The 8,668-nt window shown below is 37.6% G+C and overlaps 1 protein-coding gene across 1 annotated transcript in view; it reads left to right on the top strand.

Annotated features, from left to right (window-relative positions):
* The first annotated feature begins 8,034 nt into the window (after positions 1–8,034).
* LOC106463063 overlaps positions 8,035–8,668 on the top strand; it is a 63,892-nt gene continuing 63,258 nt past the window's right edge. Inside the window, exon 1 of the mRNA XM_022390472.1 lies at positions 8,035–8,202. The gene's annotated coding sequence lies outside the window, so the exon portion shown is untranslated. The remainder of the gene's footprint in view (positions 8,203–8,668) is intronic.

Below are 8,668 nucleotides of genomic sequence, written 5' to 3'. Positions count from 1 at the left end.
ACTAAAACCAGATTTTAACCAAATAAGATGTGGGAAAAGCGATAAAATACAAGTTTCCCTTCTCCCAGAGCTGTGGAAACTTATCAGCTATTTCACTATTTATCCATAAATAATGTTTGTCACATTTGAATCTAGCTTGGGCTGTTATATCATTCTGCTGCTCTTGAGAATCAGTAAAAAACATTTACAGATACCAGACAAACATTTTGATTGTTACTCAAGTACTAGTCGCTTCTGGTAACTGGACTTCTGACCTGTGGGGGATACGGGGAGAATGGACTAGTCGCGTCTGGTAACTTGACTTCTGAGCTGTGGGGGATACTGGGAGAAGGAAATCTTCGATTCAATTTTAAGTTTCGGTGGCCCACTCAGAATTTATTGTGGCCCCTTTATTTTCCGCCATTCACGTGTGGCCCCTTAGAAACATGGCGTGGCCCACGTTGAGAACCAACATGCTAGGAAAGACTTTTGATACAAAGGACATTTCAATACAACATTGGTGAAGAAGGCTTGTTTTTAAGCTGTACTTTTATGTGTACAACAGAACAATCCTATCTTCATACAGAAAAGTTTCAGTTGTATGTTAATTGTATCCTTAGGTCTGTAACATTCATTAGGACTATTTTGTATTAGTTAAAATCACCCATTTTGGTTGTTATAATGGTCCATGCAGTTAGTGATGAATTATTTGGAAAGGAATACCTTTGTATATGCTGGGTTCTTCTTGAAAACATGTCGCGGCCACACAGAGGTCCCTCACGGCCTTTAGTTTGGGATCCTTTACCTTAGCTAATGATGCCGCTAGGCGAAATTTTGTGTGTTGGGTCCACCGATCGGAACAGCGGTGCGTCTATGGACTTACAACGCTAAGATCCTGTGTTCGATTTCCTCACGGTGGACACAGGTATTCCCTGTTGATGAAACACCCATACTTACGCCGTACAGTATTCCCTGTTAATGAAACACCCGTACTTACGCCGTACAGTATTCCCTGTTGATGAAACACCCATACTTACGCCGTACAGTATTCCAAGTTAATGAAACACCCGTACATACCCTGTACAGTATTCATCCGTGTACGTTACGTTCCACTGTGGTCAGTTTTAGTGCATAACTATGGTATTTAAACTGTTGTTGTTTTTTGTCGCTATTTTTTAATTTACACAAACACATCTGATCATGTGAGCCTTTGAGTAACATACATTAGCGCAGAAACATATACTAAGGACTGACTCAGTGAGTTTATCGGATTTGAAAATGGTACGAATGAGTAAAGTATTGATACACAAGAAGAGTCCGTTCAATCTGGAGTTAACTGATTCTACTCTCATGCAGCCATCTGAACCCAACCCTTCAATAAGCGCTAGACAAATAACAGAGAGCAGGGTGTTGGATGATTGTTTTACAAACTCACATTTTTATGTCCTCACAAAAAAAAAACTCTTTAATGTGATAACTTTTCGGTTTTTCTTTCTTTCTAAGAGCCTCACGTGTCGATTCACTGAATATGGATTTAGGCATACAACTTTTTTTTGTTGTTGTTTCTAAAACGTAGCTCTGACTGGAAATATATGATAATTCTAAACACACACACATTTATAACGATTTACTGTAGGGCAGTTTTTCCCTCATCACACAGTTTGTTAATTTTTTGAGCAAAGCCACATTAGGCTATCTTTGTTAACTAAACACCCGTACTTCCCACGTACAGTATTCCCTGTTAATGAAACACCCGTACTTACGCCGTACAGTATTCCCTGTTAACTAAACACCCGTACTTCCCCCGTACAGTATTCCCTGTTAATGAAACGCCAGTACTTACGCCGTACAGTATTCCCTGTTAATGAAACGCCAGTACTTACGCCGTACAGTATTCCCTGTTAATGAAACACCCGTACTTACGCTGTACAGGGGAATACTGTACGGGGTAAATACGGATGTTTCATTAACAGGGAATAATTTACAGCGTAGGTACGGGTGTTTAGTTAACAGGGAATACTGTACGGGGTAAGTACGGGTGTTTCATCAACAACTTTCTGGTCCGTAGTACCTTTTGCACATTTCTGCAAGCAATAAAAGACAGGCCGTTTTATTTATTTGTCAAATTCTTTCTAGTTTAATGTTAGTTTTATGCTTGGTTTTAGAAAATGACATCATGATAATGTTCTTCAAATATAATCTAAGGTGTTCTAAGATTTTGTTTATTGGCAAACTTGGACTCAAACCCGTGTCATCGGTATCAAAAGTCGACAGTTTTGTCTAAGACGGAACAACTTGTACAATTCAGTTGTGTTGTAGGGCAATTCCGTCTCCTCATTGGCAATTGTATGGGCTCATAATGTTAAGATTCGGGATTTGATCCCTGCGGTTTCCACGGCGCAGATAGCCCGATTTGCGGCTTCGCACTTGAAACAGAAGAAACAAATAACGCATTTTTTTATTAGAGGTAAGACAATTATAATCGGTTGAAATGCTAATTTAATAGACAATAGTCGGCACCGGGTATTAGCGAAATGGATCTAGGTAAAGAAATAAAGCTTTTCAAATGTTTATTGGTAAAAAAAAAATACTCAAACTTGTTTTTTTTATAAAAGTAGGGCGTTTTTCTTTTAAATCACCCCTTGACTTTACGAAGTATCGTTAGAGTATTATTTCTTAAAGAATACAATTTTCATGATGGCTAGAATTCTCCAACAAATCGATTGTTGGGGGAGGGGGGGATTTGGGTGTTGACTTTTGAGATAGCTCAAAGTATTCTGCGGTTAGGAACTATTTTGAATTAAGTGTTCAATATCTCGTGTGTTACTTATACTTATTTATTTCATTTTAATTACTTACTATCTATAGTTATATTCCAAATCAGAATCTTTGGAATAAAATATCTATGAAATGGATACTGTTAGATTTATTAGTGTAAAGGCCGGCTTTACACTAATTAATCTAACAGTGGCCGGCACTGTTAGATTAATTAGTGTAAAAGCTGGCACTGTTAGATTAATTAGTGTAAAGGCCGGCACTGTTAGATTAATTAGTGTAAAGGCTGGCACTGTTAGATTAATTAGTGTAAAGGCTGGCACTGTTAGATTAATTAGTGTAAAGGCCGGCACTGTTAGATTAATTAGTGTAAGCCATGAGGCATGTGTAGATCTGACCAATGAATCGGTAACTGCCTAAATTACTTACTGGCAAATCCTTAATTTTGATGAGTATTGTAGAACGGTACACTGACTGTAGACTTACTTGTAATATGTATTGTAAAAAATTACACTGACTGTAGACTTACTTGTAATACGTACTGTATAAAATTACCCTGACTGTAGACTTATCTGTAATACGTACTGTATAAAATTACACTGACTGTAGACTTACTTGTAATACGTAATGTATGAAATTACCCTGACTGTAGACTTATCTGTAATACGTAATGTATAAAATTACCCTGACTGTAGACTTATCTGTAATACGTAATGTATAAAATTACCCTGACTGTAGACTTATCTGTAATACGTAATGTATAAAATTACCCTGACTGTAGACTTAATCTGTAATACGTACTGTATAAAATTACACTGACTGTAGACTTATCTGTAATACGTACTGTATCAAATTACGCTGAATAAAGATTAGTCTTAACTGTAATAAGGGCCCGGCATGGCCAGGTGGTTAGGGCGCTCATCTCACAATCGAATCCCCACCACACCAAACATGCTCGCCCTTTCAGCCGTGGGGGCATTATGTAATGTGACAGTCAATCCCACTATTCGTTGGTTAAAAGAGTAGCCTAAGAGTTGGCGGTGAGTGTTGATGACTAGCTGCCTTCTTTCTAGTCTTACACTGCTAAATTAGGGACGGCTAGCTCAGATAGCCCTCGTGTAGCTTTACGCGTAACCTATAACAAACCAAACTGTAATGCGTACGCTAACTGAGGATGCTGATTTTTTTTTTACACGTTCTAAATATATTTTGTACACATACGGTTGCCTACGCCCATGTATAGAAAATTAAACTTACTGTAAACTTAATTTCCATGCCTATTTTCGCCAGTTACAACAACTGTACATTAAATATACATGCGTATTTTAGAAAATTACACCAAAACCAGCAGTCATCCTAATAAGATCGATTTGATGCGCAGAGTAGTAGTTTTGATCATTTTCTTAGTCAGAGATTAATGGCAAACAGTACGTAAACGGTCTGGGTATCCAATCACCCCCTGAACTGATTAATTAGACAGTCCAAAGTGTTGTGAAATTAGACTGAAAAACTTATGTGATAACATTCCTTAAACGAAGAACAACACCAGGGGGAAATTATACGAAGTTATTTGGAAATGTTCTTCAAAAATCTTTTCACAAAGCAGTGGTTGATCCAACCTATTTTAATTCGTACCAATAGGATAATTTTAGAGGGATGTTTAAAAGAATTTTGTCCAATCTTTGTTTTTTTTTTTTTTTTAAAACAAAAGGCATGTGTTACGGACGGTAAGAAATAATTATATTACAGGTAGGATAGATTGGAGTGAAAATTTTTATTTTCAATTTCTATAGAACGTATAAATGGAATTGATGTTTACGTCCAAATACTGGTTCAAATACTTTATGCTATTGTCATGTATAGTGCGTGTTTTATTGTTTCCATTTGTTTCAGTAGCCCGGGCTTTCAGTAACTTGAGTAGAAAAGCTGATAAGAATATTGCGTCTGAGGTGGTTGCTATAGCAACTATTATGGCTATTTCTGTGGGGGGAAGAATTAACAATTTATTACGTTTTATCTGTTCCAAACGAATACAGATAAGTAAAACTAGTTAATATCTCGATAAACCTATTTTAATAGCAAGCTTTTTGTCTTGAAGTTGGGCCCTATTTTTTAGGACCTAAAACTTCCTGTTACAATAGAGGGCGTAGTATTATTCCTTAAAAAAAAAAGATCACAAAACAACAACAACAACAAAAATCTGACAATCTCGAAACTCTGCATATAGGTGTATACAACGGGTTGGCCCTGTGGTAAACCTTTATATTTCTGAGCTGGTGAGCCGGGTTCGAATCCATGTGATTTCGAAAAATATTCCCCGCGCTTTAAGCCGTTGGTGCATTAGAAGAGTGACAGTCAATCCTTTAGCGTGGATGGTAGGGGATAGTTTTTTTTTTATTAGCTGATTTCTTTCTGATCAACAGCCCAAAATTAGGGTCGGCGAAAGATGCCTTAGTAACTTTGCTTAAATAGAAATATTATTGAGAATACGGTGGATATCGTAGCGATAAAACTTGCCATACAGAAATATACTTTTCTGGCATGGACGCCATATTGTTGTTGATGTGACTTATCTTCTCTGTCGTGGACGCCATATTGTTGTTGATGTGACTTATCTTCTCTGTCGTGGACGCCATATTGTTGTTGATGTGACTTATCTTCTCTGTAGTGGACGCCATATTGTTGTTGATGTGACTTATCTTCTCTGGCATGGACGCCATATTGTTGTTGATGCGACTTATCTTCTGTTTCGTGGACGCCATATTGTTGTTGATGTGACTTATCTTCACTGTCGTGGACGCCATATTGTTGCTAATGTGACCTTATGCCTAAAACATCAATATCTTATATAGAGTTTTGTTCTTGAATGAAAAGTTTCAGGACACCCTCTAGTTTTAACGTCGCTTCTTACTATGACTTCACTCCAGGTTTGAAGGATGACGTTAACTGAATTGATATTATTCCTTTTTTAAAATAAATTCCAGTTTTTTTTCCGGATTACACTTTAATTTCTTCAGTTAAGAGAAAAAAATAAATCGACAATGTTAAGATTGGCCGCTTGTCGTAAAGCGCAAAGCTACCCAATAGGCTACCTGGGTTGCATCCACCGCAAGAATCGAAACTCGATTTTAGTGTTATAAACCTCTGAGCCACCGGGGCAGCACAGCGATAAATCTACGGATTTATAACGTTAAAATCCGAAGCTAGATTCCCCGCGGTGGGCACAGCAGATAGCCCAATATGGCTTTGCTCTGAACATACAAACAAACAAACAAACAAAAACAAACTTAAAATTCTAATGTCCCCCCCCCCCCAGTAGTACAGCGGTAAGTATACGGCTATGTTATGAACTTTTACAATACTTAATGACTATATATAAACCGGTTTCACACGATACGCTTAGTATAATACAACGAGCCATATGTGCTGTGTCAACTGCAGCGATCGAACCCCGAATTTTTGTGAGACATTCAGTGTGCACAAGTTTTAAGTTGTAAATGTTATTAGAGTGTTAATTTTTATGCAAAACAAAAATATAAAATTAATATAAAGAAAGTAGTATCGTGTAGAAAACATATATATATATATATATATGTCAAGTTTTTACCACAGAGTAATTAGAAATGTGAAAACTTCAAAATACTACTATAATGGCCAAATAATGGTTTGTTTGTTGTTTTAGCACAAAGCTATACAATGGGCTGTCTGTGTTGTGCCCACCACGAGTTTCGAAACCCAGGCTTTAGCGTTATAAGCCTTCAGACTTGTCGCTGAGCCACTGGGGGACAAAAAAAAAAAAGGAATATATTGAAATTAGCTGGAAAGAAACTGAACACATTGGGAACAGCTGTTACGAAAAACCAGTATATTTATTGTTGTTGTTGTTTTTTATATATGGTTTACGCTACCTCGAAACTTCTTGATGTAGATCCTAAAAGTTCATTTTAAAACATCTTTTACGAGTTTGGTGTTGTTCTTCTACGTATTGTGTGAATGGTAACGTTTCTTGAGAAAATAGTTCTATTCTCTGAGCATGCTCACGCAACGAGTTCTTTTGGTCACGTTCTTTTGAAACCGATCGAATGGAAGAAAGGGATGTTAGCTTTCATTGTCCGATCTAATTGTGATTTCGTGAACTGCCCCGGTGATCTTTAGACATTTTCAGTTCGTATAACTTCCTCGTCATGCGAAAATTGAAATTTCTGTGAAGAAAAACGCGCCCCCCCAAAAAAAATTTATAGCGAGAGACAAGATATTTTACTTCCCCCCCTTCCTCTCCCTTGTGAACGTGACGTTCGTTATCCACGCATACGTTGGAAGCATCCACTAATATTAAAATATCTTTAGTGAGATGCACTAGGCTCTTGGTCAATAATGATGGAATTATCAGAGATTTGGTCAACACAATTAAGCATTTGTTGTTGTTGTTGTTGTTGTTTTAACCCGCGTCTCTGAAAAAGCGTAACAAAGAGAGATATGTTAACTTCTTTTATTTCTCTTTTTGAAATGGGGCGAACGTTTCGTTGTAACGTTAATTAGTGGTTCTCCTCCTTTCCAGGGAAAGTTTCATCACCTTTATAGGTTCAATGTTTTCACCTTACATTTGGGGGGTAAGAATGCATGCTGTGGATTCCATGTACCTATTCCTAATTTTAATTTTGTTTTAAATCAGTTTCATATAGTGAGGGAGGCTTACGAATATACGGCGTATTCTTCTTCTTCTGTATATTGCCATCCATAATTTAGATTTCTTACGTATTATTCGTTTTAGTTCTGAGGGCTACTTACAGAAGAGGTTAATATGTAGCGACGTGTTTTTCGGTTCGTTAACTACTCTATGGATTCTATTTACAGGGAGTAAATACGTACGTAGATTACTGTTGTTTTTTTTTTTTGTCGAAGACCTGCGATCTTTATCTCGCGTTGCCAAAAATACGTACTGTCGATATATTCTTGTTATCAACGCTCTGGAGTAATTCTCCTTGGCGGATAGTGTTGAGTATTGCTCTCCTATTGCGCCTAAGTGTGCAAATGCGTGCAAACCGATCTGTTTGAAAAAATATCTTTAATACGTTTGCGCAAGAAAAGGTGGGTGTCGCTCCTACTTTTAAACTACCACAGAAATCCGGGAGTAATTCCAGTGTCTGCCTGATGTTCCATATAACCTTCCGCCTTTTGAAGAAGGGAGTAGTTTATACGACGGTGGTTTCCATAGCAACGGCTGCGGCCGTCCATTTGTTGCTTACTGAGCACACAGCCCGAGAATTGATCAGACGGTCTTATAGAAAGAGCTGTAGGTGACCATACGCTCGATCAGGGTGGTTGTCGTGAGAAATGTTAAGTAGTATCCAAGTGTAAAAAATTAGCTAGAAGTGGGGATATAACCTTTCTATGTGGGGTCGATGGTTTAGACGTATGACATTCCATGACTGCCATCTTGGAAATCAGGTAAGAAACGTTTCAGTATAACGAGTAGGTGAGCCAGGAAGAAGAGGCGGTAAAGGGGCTTGGCTGTAAGTATATGACTTTCTATCGTCATGAACCAGTCTGTCTTGTAAGAAATATTTGTGTTAACCAGTTAACACACACAAACCGTTGTGTTAACCAGTTAACACACACACAAACCGTCATTCTACATGTAAGATCTGAAGCTGGTTGTGATAAATAGACAGCAATTCGTTGTTTGCCGAGACGAGTGTCTAATAAACCATGTCAGGAGGTGAAAGACGAACCACAGCTTTTCTCAGAAGGGTCTTAACCCCTAATTTTTAAGTTCCGTGAGAACTTTTATAGTAACCAGGTCTTTCATTTCATGGGTAATCTATAATAAAATAAATTAACTGATAGTTAAGGTAGGATGGGAAAAATAGATAACTGATAAGTTGGTAAGGTAGGATGGGAAAAATAGATAACT

Source organism: Limulus polyphemus, unplaced genomic scaffold, assembly GCF_000517525.1.
Source record: "Limulus polyphemus unplaced genomic scaffold, Limulus_polyphemus-2.1.2 Scaffold1315, whole genome shotgun sequence".
Classification (NCBI taxonomy): Eukaryota; Metazoa; Arthropoda; class Merostomata; order Xiphosura; family Limulidae; genus Limulus; species Limulus polyphemus.
Note: the sequence above shows the minus strand (reverse complement) of the source record. Positions and strands in the feature narration are given on the sequence as shown.